The sequence below is a fragment of the Mus musculus genome, chromosome 14, assembly GCF_000001635.26.
Source record: "Mus musculus strain C57BL/6J chromosome 14, GRCm38.p6 C57BL/6J".
Taxonomy (NCBI): domain Eukaryota; kingdom Metazoa; phylum Chordata; class Mammalia; order Rodentia; family Muridae; genus Mus; species Mus musculus.
This window is the reverse complement of record NC_000080.6, coordinates 94037367-94054910: the sequence shown is the minus strand read 5'-3', so window position 1 is coordinate 94054910 and position 17544 is coordinate 94037367.

The following is a 17544-nucleotide window of genomic DNA, read 5'->3' as shown; positions in this document are numbered from 1 at the left end:
AAAGTCAACAAGATAGATAAACCCTTAGCTAGACTTACTAAAGGGCACAGGGACAAAATCCTAATTAACAAAATCAGAAATGAAAAGGGAGACATAACAAGAGATCCTGAAGAAATCCAAAACACCATCAGATCCTTCTACAAAAGGTTATACTCAACAAAACTGGAAAACCTGGACGAAATGGACAAATTTCTGGACAGATACCAGGTACCAAAGTTGAGTCAGGATCAAGTTGACCATCTAAACAGTCCCATATCACCTAAAGAAATAGAAGCAGTTATTAATAGTCTCCCAGCCAAAAAAAGCCCAGGACCAGATGGGTTTAGTGCAGAGTTCTATCAGACCTTCAAAGAAGATCTAATTCCAGTTCTGCACAAACTATTTCACAAAATAGAAGTAGAAGGTACTCTACCCAACTCATTTTATGAAGCCACTATTACTCTGATACCTAAACCACAGAAAGACTCAACAAAGATAGAGAACTTCAGACCAATTTCTCTTATGAATATCGATGCAAAAATCCTCAATAAAATTCTTGCTAACCGAATCCAAGAACATATTAAAGCAATCGTCCATCCTGACCAAGTAGGTTTTATTCCAGGAATGCAGGGATGGTTTAATATACGAAAATCCATCAATGTAATCCATTATATAAACAAACTCAAAGACAAAAACCACATGATCATCTCGTTAGATGCAGAAAAGGCATTTGACAAGATTCAACACCCATTCATGATAAAAGTTTTGGAAAGATCAGGAATTCAAGGCCCATACCTAAACATGATAAAAGCAATCTACAGCAAACCAGTAGGCAACATCAAAGTAAATGGAGAGAAGCTGGAAGCAATCCCACTAAATCAGGGACTAGACAAGGCTGCCCACTTTCTCCCTACCTTTCAACATAGTACTTGAAGTATTATCCAGAGCAATTTGACAAAAAAAGGAGATCAAGGGGATACAAATTGGAAAGGAGGAAGTCAAAATATCACTTTTTGCAGATGATATGATAGTATATATAAGTGACCCTAAAAATTCTACCAGAGAACTCCTAAACCTGATAAGCAGCTTCGGTGAAGTAGCTGGATATAAAATAAACTCAAACAAGTCAATGGCCTTTCTCTATACAAAGAATAAAGAGGCTGAGAAAGAAATTAGGGAAACAACACCCTTCTCAATAGTCACAAATAGTATAAAATATCTTGGCGTAACTCTAACTAAGGAGGTGAAAGATCTGTATGTTAAAAACTTCAAATCTCTGAAGAAAGAAATTAAAGAAGATCTCAGAAGATGGAAAGATCTCCCATGCTCAGGATTGTCAGGATCAACATTGTAAAAATGGCTATCTTGCCAAAAGCAATCTACAGATTCAATGCAATCCCCATCAAAATTCCAACTCAATTCTTCAACGAATTAGAAGGAGCAATTTGCAAATTCATCTGGAATAACAAAAAACCTAGGATAGCAAAAAGTCTTCTCAAGGATAAAAGAACTCTGGTGGAATCACCATGCCTGACCTAAAGCTTTACTACAGAGCAATTGTGATAAAAACTGCATGGTACTGGTATAGAAACAGACAAGTAGACCAATGGAATAGAATTGAAGACCCAGAAATGAACCCACACACTTATGGTCACTTGATCTTCGACAAGGGAGCTAAAACCATCCAGTGGAAGAAAGACAGCATTTTCAACAATTGGTGCTGGCACAACTGGTTGTTATCATGTAGAAGAATGCGAATCGATCCATACTTATCTCCTTGTACTAAGGTCAAATCTAAGTGGATCAAAGAACTTCACATAAAACCAGAGACACTGAAACTTATAGAGGAGAAAGTGGGGAAAAGCCTTGAAGATATGGGCACAGGGGAAAAATTCCTGAACAGAACAGCAATGGCATGTGCTGTAAGATCGAGAATTGACAAATGGGACCTAATGAAACTTCAAAGTTTCTGCAAGGCAAAAGACACCATCAGTAAGACAAAAAGACCACCAACAGATTGTGAAAGAATCTTTACCTATCCTAAATCAGATAGGGGGCTAATATCCAACTTATATAAAGAACTCAAGAAGGTGGACTTCAGAAAATCAAACAACCCCATTAAAAAATGGGGCTCAGAACTGAACAAAGAATTCTCACCTGAGGAATACCGAATGGCAGAGAAGCACCTGAAAAAATGTTCAACATCCTTAATCATCAGGGAAATGCAAATCAAAACAACCCTGAGATTCCACCTCACACCAGTCAGAATGGCTAAGATCAAAAATTCAGGTGACAGCAGATGCTGGCGTGGATGTGGAGAAAGAGGAACACTCCTCCATTGTTGGTGGGATTGCAGGCTTCTACAACCACTCTGGAAATCAGTCTGGCGGTTCCTCAGAAAATTGGACATAGTACTACCGGAGGATCCAGCAATACCTCTCCTGGGCATTTAGCCAGAAGATGCCCCAACTGGTAAGAAGGACACATGCTCCACTATGTTCATAGCAGCCTTATTTATAATAGCCAGATCTGGAAAGAAACCAGATACCCCTCAACAGAGGAATGGATACAGAAAATGTGGTACATCTACACAATGGAGTACTACTCAGCTATTAAAAAGAATGAATTTATGAAATTCCTAGGCAAATGGATGGACCTGGAGTGCATCATCCTGAGTGAGGTAACACATTCGCAAAGGAACTCACACAATATGTACTCACTGATAAGTAGATATTAGCCCCAAACCTAGGATTCCCAAGATATAAGGTACAATTTGCTAAACACATGAAACTCAAGAAAAATGAAGACTGAAGTGTGGATACTATGCCCCTCCTTAGAATTGGGAACAAAACACCCATGGTAGGAGTTACAGAGACAAAGTTTGGAGCTGAGATGAAAGGATGGACCATGTAGAGACTGCCATATCCAGGGATCCACCCCATAATCAGCATCCAAACGCTGACACCATTGCATACCCTAGCATGATTTTATTGAAAGGACCCAGATGTAGCTATCTCTTGTGAGACTATGCCGGGGCCTAGCAAACACAGAAGTGGATGCTCACAGTCAGCTAATGGATGGATCACAGGGCTCCCAATGGAGGAGCTAGAGAAATAACCCAAGGAGCTAAAGGGATCTGCAACCCTATAGGTGGAACAACATTATGAACTAATCAGTACCCCGGAGCTCTTGACTCTAGCTGCATATGTATCAAAAGATGGCCTAATCGGCCATCACTGGAAAGAGAGGCCCATTGGACACGTAAACTTTGTATGCCCCAGTACAGGGGAACGCCAGGGCCAAAAAGGGTTAGTGGGTGGTTAGGGGAGTGGGGGTGGGTGGGTATGGGGGACTTTTGGAATAGCATTGGAAATGTAAATGAGCTAAATACCTAATAAAAAATGGAAAAAAAAGAAAAATTTTCCCATATAAATAAAGAACAGTGGCTACATTGTCTTGAAGGACATGACATGAACACTTTGAATCCCACAGGGTTTGTTCCTGTGTGATTCAATAAGAGTAAAAAGAAATAGCCGGGCATGGTTGGGCACGCCTTTAATCCCAGCACTCGGGAGGCAGAGGCAGGCAGATTTCTGAGTTCGAAGCCAGCCTGGTCTACAAAGTGAGTTCCAGGACATCCAGGGCTATACAGAGAAACACTGTCTCAAAAAAACAAAACAAACAACAAACAAACAAACAAAAAGAGTAAAAAGAAATGAAATGTATACAAGAAAGGGAAAGAACACATCTATCCCAACCTTGTGGGCAAATATATTTGGGACTTTACTTTTACTTTCAAAGTAATTAGTTATTATTTATGCCCCAACGGCCTAACTTTCTGTGCCCTTCACGAGAACTACTTTCTAGTTCATATAAACAATAGAAAGATATATTATATTGTGTTTAGTGATTTCTTAAAATGTATTATTTCCTGTTGTCTATACGAAAATCCAGGCATACAATGCAAAGACACCAAGAGTTTTTGCACTCTAAACCACGTGTGCTAAACAACCGACTTGCCTCTCACTGGGGGACTTTTACTGGCTATTACATATGATGCTCTATAGAACTATAAATCCTTTTCACCTATCTTCTTTATAAAACGAAAACAATGCTGAGTATGAAACACTTAGATTTCAGGGATGATGTCATCATATCTCTATGGCATCATCTCTTACTTACCTCATAAGTATGGCATCTGGTCTCAACTACTGTGCTAATTTCAAATTCTTCAGGGGCAGGCTTTTCATTTCCAGAGGTATTTGTTTTAGTGTATGTTAGACAAGATCCTCAATAGAAAGAATGCTTTAGTCCTGGTGGGAATTCTAAAGGGATCACTTACAAAGTGTTCTATAAGCTTTTGGACACATGAACATTTATTAAAACTCCACCTATAACACTATATGAAGACAAGTTTATTTACTTATTAAGATGACGATGCAGAGTTCTTTTAAATGTTGTCTGTTTTGCAGTCTCCGTGTTATGGCTTGAACTTGAAATGTCCCCCTAAAGGCTCATGTGTCTGATTCCTTGGTCTCTGGTTGGTAGTCTTATATTGGGAAGCTGTAGAATGGAAGCTTAGATGGAAGAATTTGGTAACTGGTAGAAGATTAGTGATAGTCATAATGGGGCCTCTAATTCCTCCCAGGCTCTGTATTTCCTAGTTAATACTACATAATGAGTAATTACATCAAACTTTCACTGCCAGAGGCCCAGTTATTTTAGACACCATGTCTTTCCCACCATCAAAGACTAAAGGCTCATGTGTCTGATTCCTTGGTCTCTGGTTGGTAGTCTTATATTGGAAAGCTGTAGAATGGAAGCTTAGATGGAAGAATTTGGTAACTGGTAGAAGGTTATTGATAGTCATAATGGGGCCTCTAATTCCTCCCAGGCTCTGTATTTCCTAGTTAATACTACATAATGAGTAATTACATCAAACTTTCACTGCCAGAGGCCCAGTTATTTTAGACACCATGTCTTTCCCACCATCAAAGACTAGAAACTCTAAACTAGTAGTTCAAATTAATCTTTTCTTGCTTAGATTATTTTCTTAGCTATTCTGTTATAGTAATGTATCAATCATGATAGCAGAAGTCTAGATAACACAGCCATAATAATATTTAATTCCTTATATAATATAGACATGTGTCATGGTGTCACATTATGTTCCATAAATGCGTATAACTATGTGTTTAATATCAATTAAAAGTTGAAATAAAACTAATCAAATATAATTAATATCTATGCCTAGGACTTTATTATTGCTAAAACCATCTAACTTACTAATTACAGTGTTCAATTTTCCTCAGAAAATGTTCCTCTTATTTGAAAGATAACTAAGAATTTTTTTAGAAACGTATATTCATACAAAAATAATTAGTAAGAAAAGAAGCCATGAGTTTTAAATAGAGCAGGGAGCAGTATATGTAAGGTTCAGGAGGAGAAAGGAAGAAGCAAGAAAAATAATTATACTACAACCTCAAAAAGAATAAAAAAAAACTCTGTAACAGAGAAACAAAATTGGGGATAGATATATTTATCCATGGATAATTTAGAAAGAGACTTATTGTCTTAGAAATAAAAGATAATTTTCATCATACTAGTTATATTTATAGCCTATGTATTATAAATCAATTTGAATTTTATTCTTATCAATATGAGTGTGTTTTATTTGCTGAATGACTTACTGAGCCTCAGATAATGCTCTTGTGTTTTTCATTCAAAATTATATATGTGTTCTTTTTGAAATTCACCAAGATGTTGTACATAAACAGAAATTACTCAATGAATATCTGTGTTTGTTGTATCAGTCAATAATTATAGATATTATTATATGGAAAGAATAATTTCCTAAATATAAATTGTCTTGGAAATGGAAGGCTAAATCAGGCCATACAGCATTGCCATTGACTGGATTCACCAACAAATCGTTCAGCCAGTAGATTTGATCTGTTTGCCATCTCACCGTCTAATAGGAAACATTTTAAGACCAGATGTCCTCTCAATTTTCTACTTAGCCTCACCTGAGTTTTATCTTGCTTTATAATCAGGTAAGATGTTTCCTTTCATTACAGAGTTGAGCAATCAGCAGAAGGGCTTCTGGGAAGCTATTCCTTGAGCCTGTCCATTGTACAATATGTCAGGAACTGCATGCAGGGAATTATTCAGCTAATTGAATAGCCTGAGGAAATATTGATCTTCATTCTTGAGATTTGCACAATTGGAAAACACCTCCTGATGAGAGGATTAAGATCAGAATTACTTACATTGCCCTGATCACACGGTGCAAAGGGCCCCGCCAGTAGGAAATGCTCATCTGTGTAAAATAATCCTACATAACCTTACCTTCAAAATAGACTTGATGACAACCTATCCATTCCCCTTCCTTGTTTCTAAAGTCGAAGTAGCTGACCATAGGTCGAGTATCTGGGCTTGAGTAATAGTACTTGCTGTACAAAACTCATAGGAGATAGAATGAAGGAAAATGGGGCAACTGGTTGGTTACAAAGTCAGCCGCTGGACCATGAATTATTTGGACTTCAAATGGGAATAGAAAGGTTCCTCTTGCATATGCTATGTCTTAGTATCTCAGGTTCTCACTTGTTCAAACACTGAAATCAAAAGCACGGTCTGAGGAGAAAAGTAGTAATCATGTTGTTTGTGTTTTTTTGTTTGTTTGTTTTGTTTTTTGTTGTTGTTTGTTTGTTTGTTTGTTTTTTGTAATGTGCCACACAATGACAATTAAATAAAGAGGGGATCATTAAGAAGCAGTGTGGTCAAACTTTGTAGTATTTTCAGATAGAAACATGTACTAGGATGAAGCACTAATTATGTAATGATAGCATCTAATATTGCTGGCAACATTAGTTTAAAGGATAAAGGAATATACAATAGACCCGCAAGCATGCCAAACAAAGCAAGGAAGACAGATTTGCCCTGTCATAATCTATTAATTGTAGTGAATCGAAATGAACTACACTGGTGCTGGAGAGATGGCTCAGAGGTTAAGACTGGTCTTCCGAAGGTCCTGAGTTCAAATCCCAGCAACCCCATAGTGGTTCACAACCATCCATATTGAAATTTGACTCCCTCTTCTGGAGTGTCTGAAGATCCCTACAGTGTACTTACATATAGTAAATAAATAAATAAACTTAAAAAAATAAAACCAACACTAGTTCAGGAATCAGATACACTCAGTTAGTTCACATACCTTTGTCTTAGCATTGGTTGTCCTTTGGTCCCCCAGGCCACTCATCCTGTTAAAACCTGATATAAATTTGGGAATTTCCATATATTTATAATCTGCATGTTACTTATACCTAAATGCTATATCTTCTACATGGAGTTTTTTTTTTTGGGGGGGGGAAGGGAGGGGATACAGGGCTAAAGTTTACTTAACCTTATGCTATAAGTATTATTCACTACTTGAAGAAGGAGGCAAGTTTTGGATTGATGGCTTTATTATTTATGGTTTTTATTGCCACAATACAAAGCAATTTCATAGAGGAAGGTCTTATTCTGAATTATAGTTTACAAAGGCTTATAGTCCACTACTGTGAGGAAGGCATGGGTATATGAGTGTGAAGCAGTTGGTCAAAATGCTTTATAGCAGGGAACAAACAGAAGGTGAGGTTAGACTATGAATTCCCAGGGTTGTCCTCAAGTAGCCTACTTCTTCCAACAAGGCTCCATTTTCTAAAGGTCCCACAACCTTCCAAACCCAGTATAACAATCAGGAACCAAGTATTCAAGCCCAGAAGCCTTTGGGGGATATTTTTTATTCAAACCGCAGCCAGGGATAGAAGTGAATTTACTATTAAAGCTTATGAGTTTTCTCTTCCCTGTTGCCCTATTAACTCCATGAAAGACACTGACTATCTTTCATCTTACCAAGGTCTAGCACACTGCCTGGAACACAGCAGGGGATCATTAATGGAATACCAAATGCAAAAGGTCACTTTGTAACAGATTCTCTCCTCATCAAAACCACTTAAGAAAAGTGTAAAACATGTATCTCGGATTTTTAAATATCACCAAGGAAACCATCTCCATGCTCTTACTTCCCTTAATGTAGACAAAATTCTGTAAATGTGTACTTTAAAACTTTGCAAGAGTGTAGTATAAATATACACTTAGAGCAGGAGCCTACCTGTAATATCCAGCTGACTATCGTGGTAATGGTGTCAGTTCAATTCCTTGACAACCGCATTCCTTTAAAAGCGTGCTGTATGGAAAAATAACCAGACCTTTGCCATATTAAGAAGTAGAGCAGATGTAATTGGCATTATTTGCTATCATAGAAACAGGAAGAAATTAAATAAGGAAAGGGTGAACTGCAAAGGTTTTACTTAAAGCATTTTGTTTATTCAAAAAGACTTCCAAACCAATACATTTCTTACTGAGGCTCTTCAGGTGGTGCCATTGTTAGAACTCCTGCACACCATTATACGGCAAATTGCTTTTCCAAGTTCAGGCACCTTTGTTCTAACTAGATCATGTGCTGTCTGAAAAGGCAACTCTCTTGCATATTTTACTTTAATCACAGTCTTTTTCTTACAGCTAATAAGCAGAACTCTTCTTCTGTGTTTGCAAGATCTGTCTTCACCTTTGTACCTGGTGAAAGATGACTCTTTCCAGGACATTCTACATCTTTAGACTTAGAAATGGGCCATTTATGTTTGCTGCTCAGAGTTCTGGCAAACAGTTCCACTTGATGGCTTCATTTCCCTTTGAATTCCAGTGAATGACACCCATTCTCTTACAAGGCCAACCATTGGCTTACTTTACCAAACTTATATCCTAACCTTGAATAATGCTTAGGAAGTAAACTCTAACCTGTTGGAAATGTCTGCACACCTTCCATTTTACAGACAAGATCAGAAGAGGTCATCTAAGTGAAGTGTTCCCAGGTTTCTGTTTTTCTTTGAGGCAACCAATGGAGGATCTAACAGGTCACATCTCATTCAGAGATTTTTCTTACTGCCTCCTAACTTTCTCCTAGATTACAGAGGGTTCAGAGAAGGTACTTTTGAAATGCAGCCTAAATACATTTTATAGGCATTCATATTCATACAACTTTATGTCTTTATCTCTGTCTCTGTCTCTGTCTCTGTCTGCCTCTGCCTCTGTCTCTGTCTCTGCCTCTGTCTCTGTCTCTGTCTCTCTCTGTCTCTCTCTCTCTGTCACACACACACACACACACACACACACACACACACACACACACCTCTTCCACAATTCATCATAATTCAAAGTTCAATTATTGTTCTAAGGATAAAACCCAGTATGTATCGGTAGATAGCATGGTACACAGGGTTTTGTTTTGCTCTTATCATTCTCTTTCTCCCTTCATCTTCTTGGGCTGTTTGTTGAGTTTCAATGTCCACAGGTCTACTTGAAGTTCCTTTAGTGTGTCCTTGTATTTACTTGATCACACCAGAAATTACACATTCAACCAAATGCTTTCTTTCTCATACATCCTTAATCTGTCTCAGTCCTGCCAATTCCTTCCATGCCTGCTGTGAAAACTGACATTCATTACATAGACAGATGAGCTAATATTTACCTCATCTCCTGTCATAGGTCATTTATTTTTATTTAAATTCCTTTTAAACAGTGAAGATACAGAATAGCTTCTATTGAGAATAGGAGCACACAGGGCCTGGAATCCAGGCACTGAAAAGATTGAGGCAGGAGTACAGAACGTACTGAAAGGTTCAGGCCAAACTAGGCTACATTATAAGTTTTAGGGTGCTTTGAGCTGCAGATACCTGGATCCCCAACACACACTCCCATCTCTCAAAAACATCAACCTGATCTTATCTCTCTGCCTTGCTAAAATCAGTCCCAAGGTCCCCTCTGAACATCAAAATGAATTGCAAATGGCTTAATTTGTTTCATAAATTTTTTATGTAACAAGCTTTTTGATGTTTATTCATTTACAACTTTGCCAAGGACACCCTCATTCCTGCTTCAATCCACCTCTGCAGTTTCTCCGCTCTGTGTTGTGTTCAATTCCTTGATCAAACATCATTGCTGTTCCCTACTTTTTACCACAGTTCTTTCTTTCTGCTCTTCCTCCTCTAGCCCTCACTATTCTACCTCTTCCCATCTCACTCTATGTTGTATAGGACTACTCTCAATGCCAAACTGCTGGCCGCTATAGGAGTTTGCCTTGATCTCCTTGTAAAAGATAATCACAGCTGTGCTGGTTGACAGCTGATTCTATAGAAAGTGTGTGTGTGGTGGGGGAAGGTTTGGGGGTGTCATGGGAACTATACCTAAGGATCCAATTACCCTTAGCAGCCTGCTATATACAACTCTGCTCTAGTAGCATTTGACCTGTGAGTGTAATGGGGGAGGGAGGGGAGAGCTATCATATACAGTCAGGGAAGTGTAGTAGGCTTTGGTAAACATATGGGAGATCACCAATCCTGGGTACAGACTTTCCAGGGAGGCTACTTGAAGGTGTCTCATACACCTGCCCATAAACTAACTCTCACCTGGTGCTATGTAAGGAAGCCTACTTAACTCATTGGTTGTCCATGGTGGAATGTAAGTGGTTAATATACATGTAAGCATACACACACACACACACACACACACACACACACACACACAGAGTTTTCTTCTTCCCCTCTTAGATACAGGATTAATGCTTATCATGCTGGATAAATATACTTTTCATAATACTTAGCACCATCTATTCTATGATATAATTCTTAGATAAAGGATTAATTTAATCCTTTATAAAGAACATTAAGCTGTAAGAATGTCTATGTTTAATTAAATTTCTCTAATATATTTTGGATGTCTTAGATGTTAAGATATAATGTGGATATTTTTTAAAATGGACCAAATAGAAATTTTTAGTTCTGTTATCTTATATGGCCTGGAGAAAAATGGGTAAAGTTGAAGTTATTACAATCTTCTATTTTATCATCAAGAAGTAACTCATTCTTCAGTCCACATTCTATTAAATGTTTGTTTTTGAGATTTACTTTTTATTTTATGCAGATAATATTGGAGTAAATGTATATCTGTGTAGTATATCCATGCATTGTCCAAAGAAGAGTGAAGGGGCCATTTTAAGCTGAAACTGTAGTGGCAGATGGTAAGGAGCCACTATGTAGGTGCTATGATTCAAGACGAGGGCTTCTGAAAAAGAAATTGCTTCTTCTAACTGCTGATCCATCGATCCAACTTCCTATGAAGCAAAGGATGGAATTATATGCGTGACACATAGGATACCAACTGCGTGCTCTTTTATTTTTCTATTATGCATGTACTTAGTAAGTTTGATAGCACACAATTATAGTTTTCTTTCAGTTATTTGAGTGAACTAATAGAATCTATTAGTCAATCTTTTAAAAATACTATATTTAGAATTTTAGAAAATAGCAATAATAATTCAATTGATTTATACATTACCAGGTACAGGCAGTGCACCAGAGGAGTTTTTCAATCCTGCATATTTAATTTCAAGTAAAATAGCATTAACTTAATATGTCTGCTTTTCTAAAGAGTTCAAGAACACAAATATCAAAAGTAAAACCGTACAACATTCAGAATTTTGTTAGTGTATAGGGCTTGAAATTATTTTAAACATTAGCTTTAACTTTCTTTAGTATCCAGAGATATCTTAAAAGAACTCACAACCACTTGGAGAATCATTCGATTTTTCAAGTCACTTTACATTTAAAATTGTAATGAATTAAGGCTCTCATCTCCAGGATACATGTAGCACATGTATTTCATCTAAGTGTGATTGCAAATTAGGAGAATAAGAAAATTATAGGCAATTTATATTTGTTCTGCCATTGTTTCAATGGCGATGGAAAAGATAATCATAATCTGTAACCCTGGTAACAAGAAATGTGTAGAGCATTATTAGGGACTGCCCCACAAAGTGCATTTCTTCAGATCGAGGACAGAAACAGGCACCGCAGTCAGCTTTAAAACATCATGACAACGAGGCAGGCCTGGGTCATTATAGAAAGAAAATCATTGTCATTACGACTTGAAGTGTCCGCACAGTACTCAATATTGCTGAGACTATTAAAAGAATTTAAAAAAAAAAAAAAAAGGTCAACTCCTTTGTCATTACTAAATTATTTTCTTAGTGGATTCAGCTTGCCACATGTGAAGGATAGTAAGTATTCTTTTGCTTTTCTTTTCTATGTTATTTGTTAATTATTTATCTGCATCCCAACGGCCCCCTCCCTGTTCCCCCTCACCGAGTTCTGCCCCCATCTCTCCTCCTCTTTGCCTCTGAGAGGTATCCCCTCCCCCATACCTCTTCCCTCCCACCTCTGCCTCAGGATCTTTCCTCCCGTGTGCATCAGGTCTCTAGAGGAGTACCTCTCCTACTGAGACCTGATTAAATAGGTACAGGGAACAATGGGATCCAGGGAGGGAGGGAGGGAGGATGATGGAATGAAAAAAGGATACAAGGAAAAAGGAAAAGTGGGGGCAGAATGTCATGATGGTGGAGAGCTAGCTCATAAGTGAAACTAAAGCCCCTAAAAAAAGCTATCCCAAAGAACTTCCTCAACCATTGACCACACGAACACATAGCAGGAAGATGGTCATGCATCATTCAGAAAGAGCACCTGCAATGCAATCTGCCACAACCTCCAACTTGAAATATTCCTAATATCCAGAACCATGGGAAATAAACTTCAGTTGTTTGCAAGTTAAAAAAAAAGCAAAACAACAAAAATCCCCAAAACAAACAAAACCAAAAATCAAAAAACAAATAGAAACAAGACAAAAGACCGAGAACAGCATTTGCCACATGTTTAAAATTACCGATTAAAATCATGTGATTTAAAGGAACAAGAATATTAATTTATTATTTCTCCATATATTACAGATTCTTAAAGAAAAATATTTGTGAATCTAAGCATTTCACTGCCCAAAAGTTCTATGTTCTTTTCTATTAAACAAATGTATTTACAACTATTTTAATGTATTTTGAGTCTACTTCCCAAAGAAAACAGTAATGTTGTATGAAATTGTGAAAATGTGTATAGAAAAGAATTTTAAAGAGAAATATATGTATATATGTATATGTGTGTGTGTGTGTGTGTGTATAAATAAATCTATGTACAGGCAAAATTATATTTAATCTATATTTATTATTTATGTTATTTAATGTAATGTATATAATTTTTTCTGTATGTATTTTTTTCAGGAAAGGTAATTGAATAGTGAAAATATTGGAAATAAAATCTAAGCCACTTAACATAGACGTGACTAGAATCATTCCCCTATGGAAGAAATGAACTGTGAGTTTTATTCATATCTATGACTTTTAACTTGCAACTAAACAACTCTATGCCTTAAATATGCAGTAATTCAGTTTTTGAAAACATGCCTTCAAGACTTTCCCTTGAATTCCCTTTGCCTGTCACACCTGGCCTTTATTCTTTCTTCTTATCTCCTTAACATTTGTATTCTAAATCATTGTTGGATAAAATCATGAGGTCATTAAATAAAATAAGATACTACCATATTTACTGTTAAGCAATAATTGACCTTTATCCTTCATTATTATTATATTTTTTCATTTTGTGGCTCATTTGGGCTGTCTATGATAAGCTGTTCCCAGGACTCTAGAAAACCTGCCTAAATATTTAGTGCTCCCGCCCCACTTCATTTTCCTGTGTAAATAAACTCATTAAACATGCTTCTTCATCATGCTTTTTCTGCAGAGGAACACAATGTCTGCAGATGCTTCTCCCTGGTGTAAGGCTTATCTCCCTCTGCATCAATGCCACTAGACCAAAGGAAATACCTGATCCCAGACCTGCTTGATTTCAGCACTAGCAGGATTCCTTTTCATCACTCCATCTTTCATAACAAAAACATTCTCTAATATAATGAAACATTTAATAGTCCAACAATGACCAGCTACACTTCTACTGTGCATTCTAGAATTCAAATCATCATATGCTGAAAAAAATGCTTTCTGGCATTTTAGGAGCAGTACTTAACAAGAATACATAGAAATGTCTGGCCCATAAAATATAAGTAGTTGAATAAAAGAGAAGATAATTCTTAAATATCAAATTTATTCAAAGTAATATTTAAAGTACATTAACTTTTAAAACCATTTATTCTGTATTTTTCAATTGTGTAATAATATATAATTTCTATTAACTGTCACATGTAAACTACTAATACTTAAAACTTAAAACCAAAATAATGAGTTCTGATTGAAAGAAAAATTCACATACTTTACATACTGTAAATGCCCCTATAAACACTCCAGTTTTCTCTTTCACCTTCTATTTAGATAGTGTTCTCTGGTCTCAAGTCATTAACATAACCACTCAACATCATTCTAAAGTAATTAGCCATTAATACAGCCCAAGTCTATGACGTGTTCACATTAACAGATAATCTTGTGTGCTCTTGTGTGCATTTTGTAATGGAAGACCTTGTAACTCCATGGTCTTTCATTCAATCCTGGCTCTGGGTTTGAAGCTTGTTGATGATAGCAGGGTGATTATATTAATAGGTGTCTCTGGACACTTTCAGTTTTCCTTATTTCAATACGTATTCCTTGTCCATTTTCCTACATGTTGATCACATCCTCAAGCACGTAAGAAAATAGAAGTAAAATGAGTCTTCCCTATAAGAAAAAATTCTCACAGTGTTTTATGAATGTGAGCTGAAGTGAAAGTCATCAACATTTGTCAATAGTGGGAAGATAAAAACAATATGCATGGTTTTACGAACTGGCAGGTTAATGTGATACAACCCACACAATGTGGATATGGACAGTGTTCTGAGAACAAAGTTTTAAGCAATATTTCTGAATAACCTAGCTATTTGTTATATACTTTCCATTAACTGGCCTGTGGTTTTGAGGTAATGACAAGCAATAAACCTATAAACAGTACAGGATGAGAAATAATTATTTAGTAATATTTCTTACATGGAATTGGATGGATCTTCCTTTGCTTTTTATTTCTGAAAATATTAAATGAAAAATATTCTTTCACTTCAGCATTGACAGGAAAAGCGTTTCTCCAGAGGAAGTAGGTGTGTGCTTTGTGTGAGAGAAGAGTGCACATGCTAGGCAGGTGAACAGTTTTGTGTATTTAAGTATTTATGCTGCTAATGAAACTGTACTACCTACAGTAAGTTCTAGGTTATTGGTTATGGATCTTTAAGGGAAATATGGAAATATGTTTACAATGCTCTATAACATTGTGATAAAAAAGGTTAATCAATATCTTCCTATGAAATCTAATTTCACTCTAAAAGCTTTACTAAAATGTTGAATATTACAATAAAATTAATAATTGTAAAATCAACAAAAGAGTTCACCAGTAAATACATTTGTTTTTTATTTTGTGCTGAGTTTTGTTGTTGTTGTTGTTCTTGTTCCATTGAAAAGAAGAGCAAATTAAGCAAAATTTTTCTTAAGCATAAAGATTGTATGCATTCAGGAGCCATGTGTCAAGTTTATATGCCTTTCTTGGTTCTGATCATTTCTTAATTTAATAATAATTAAATGTATAACTTTAATCATTGGCAATGCTAACTTAAATAATCTATATTCAGGTTTCCATTTTAAGAAAAGCACAGATTATCATCATTTATGTGAACAAGTATTAAACATAAGTAGTTAAGATTGTGAGGTCCAAATGTTTGATAATGAGGATGCTGGCCTACTCATAGTCCAGCAGTATCCCTTTCTAGAACCCTTCAACTCAACCTTTTCCGATTTATTAATAGACATCATGATGAGGTAAAGGAATAGAAACAATAGTTTAATAGTGTCTTTTTATTTCCCATTTCTCAATGGGTGAAACAAGGTTTTTCTGTTAACTAACTCTACATATGCTCTTGCTTTGTGAAAAGAGGGTCAGACAAACATTGCATAATATCATCACTGAAGCCATGAACCATGAATTATCATTGGTCCAATTTCATAACAGTTCCACAAGTCTTCCAACATTATTTGATTTCATTCATTTGGAAATTGTTCTTAATTAGGATTTTCTTGAAGCAAATGAAAATAGTGGTGAAAAACACAAAGACAGTATAAAAATAAATCCTTATAATATAAGCACAGAGATAAAATTATAAGTCAAATTAAATTTTGAACAGATGCCTGAATAGATGAATTTCTAACCTAACATTAAAGTGTCCTTTGTCTCTCAATTTTCCATTGATGTCTACACAGCAGAATTATTAAGGAATCACACGGTGATCTACTATGAGTTGCTAGGCACGCACTGAATGGGTATTCAATAAGTACTAATTATTGCTGCTGTTTCTGTACTCAACAGCAGCCCTGGAACATTGTATAATCGATGAAAGACAAATATAAATTACATTAGTATACTTTTATTACCTCTGGATAAGAATAGCAAGAAGTACAGAGAGTGAACGTCATGCAGCCCAGGGTTGTTGAAGTGAAAATTCTGAGACAGAATAAAAAAGTAGCTATCATATTGCCCATGATCCACCATTCTTCCAGGAAGCTGAGCCTCAGGGAATCCTAGCACATTTGTAGAGTAAACAGCAGAATTCAAGCTCTCATTTTATCTATTTTTGTTTTTATAATTCACAGAATACTTATCTTTAATTAATAAAAAGTAGAAAATAGAAAGCATTAAAAATAGAAGGTTACAAGAAAAAGAGAAGGAAGGATGAAATGAAAGGAAGGAAGGAAGGAAGGAAGGAAGGAAGGAAGGAAGGAAGGAAGGAAGGAAGGAAGGAAGGAAGGAAGAAGGAAGGAAGACTTTGAAATATCAGTGTCTTAAGGAAAGACTCAATATTGGCTGATGGTGAAGAACAATGGAACTTGCTAACATTTTCTCCACATCAGTGGTAATTAAAACTGTCAGTGAGTGGGTCTAAATACACAAACTGCATGCAACTTTGTTTGTATTGGAGAACTTGTTAACCAAGAAGATATGGCATGAGGCATTAGTGAGTTCCAACTTTGTCTGAACATTGTGAACATCACGACCTTCTGAAATCCCCACTGCTTGGGACAGGGCCCAGTTAAGTCATGTCACATGCTCAGAGGTGGATATTACATGCTTATGATTTTGCAGTTCTTCTTCTTCTGGTTGGTAATTCTAATGTTTCAAATGATTGCTTACTGCTGGAAATCATTAAATTATTAGCAACTAAACAAACAAAAGCCTATATAGAATTTCCCACTGCTGGTGCCGTTAGTAGAATTTTTCAGTAAAATTAAGAGATAATACTCAATTTAAAATTTCCTAATTCATCAGAATTTCGTGGTATTACATATATGATCTGAACCCTAAGTTCTGTTGTGAAATAAAAAGATTTAATTATTTATCTATTTAATGTGAAAACTGAGGTTTTCCCAGTTAACTTGGTCAAAGATGACAGTTAGACATCAGAGGTTACCTGCCTCTTTTTCTCCCAGAACATGCATTGAAGTCTAATATTAAAAACATTTTCATGGAATGGAATCCTAGCCAAGACTGTAACCATAGGAAGTAAAAGGAAATTTTCCCCAAAAGGGACCTAGCACAAGAGTAGTAGTTAAGGTTTTGCCAGGGT